Below are 920 nucleotides of genomic sequence, written 5' to 3'. Positions count from 1 at the left end.
GTCCCGGTCCGGTACGGGACCGACACTGAGGGTTGCGATCCGTTGCCGGACACGGAAAAAAAAAAAAAAAAGAATATAAACTAAGTTTTGTGTGGCAGCTTCTGGAAACCTTCCGTAGGAAAAGCTGGCTTGCTCCTTGCTGATTGTGGATAATGAAAACGAGCACCTCACCCCAGGGGTAGAAGAGCAGAACAGGGAGAAGCCTCAGGCTCTGTGGCTGTGTGTAGCAGAGCCAGCAACCAGCCCTGAACTGACCTCAGCGCTTCTGGGGGAAAAAATAAACTGTCTTATTCCAGCACCATGATTTGGGGTTCCCATCAATGAAGCCAAACCATTCTGGAACACCAACTCTGTCACCTGGGGTCTCTAAAAAAATTAAAACATGTTTTAAATTTTTACCTACCCTCTGAAATTTGTAGGATTTCATAGAAGATAGTCCCAGTCCTGATTCTTACAAGTTGTAGGTTCTAAGGAATGGTTTAATAAAAAACCAAACTATATAATCCTGGGTAAAAATTGAAAATATACTCTCAGTACATAAATTACTTTATAAATTGAATCTCAGATCAGCAATACATGAGGCAGATAAGTTAACAAAACAAAATATTGCATTGTTTAGGGTTTTTAATTTTTTATTTAAAGAAAATAAACCCAGGGCCGGCCCGGTGGCACACTGGATAGTGCGCCGCTTGGGAAGCGCGGCGGCGCTCCCGCTCGAGGGTTCGGATCCCACATGCAGACCGGTTCCCGCTCACTGGCTGAGTGAGGCGCGGGAGCAACGCCGAGGGTTGCGATCCCGCTGCCGGTCCCCGGTCCGGTGCGGGGGCAACACTGAGGGTTGCGATCCGTTGCCGGACACGGAAAAAGACAAAAAGACAAAAAAAAAAAAAAAAAAAAAAAAAAAAAAAAAAAAAAAACCC

Source organism: Galeopterus variegatus, unplaced genomic scaffold (genome assembly GCF_000696425.1).
Source record: "Galeopterus variegatus unplaced genomic scaffold, G_variegatus-3.0.2 Scaffold750, whole genome shotgun sequence".
Lineage (NCBI taxonomy): Eukaryota > Metazoa > Chordata > Mammalia > Dermoptera > Cynocephalidae > Galeopterus > Galeopterus variegatus.
The sequence above is the reverse complement of the archived record's forward strand: the minus strand, read 5'-3'. Positions refer to the sequence as shown.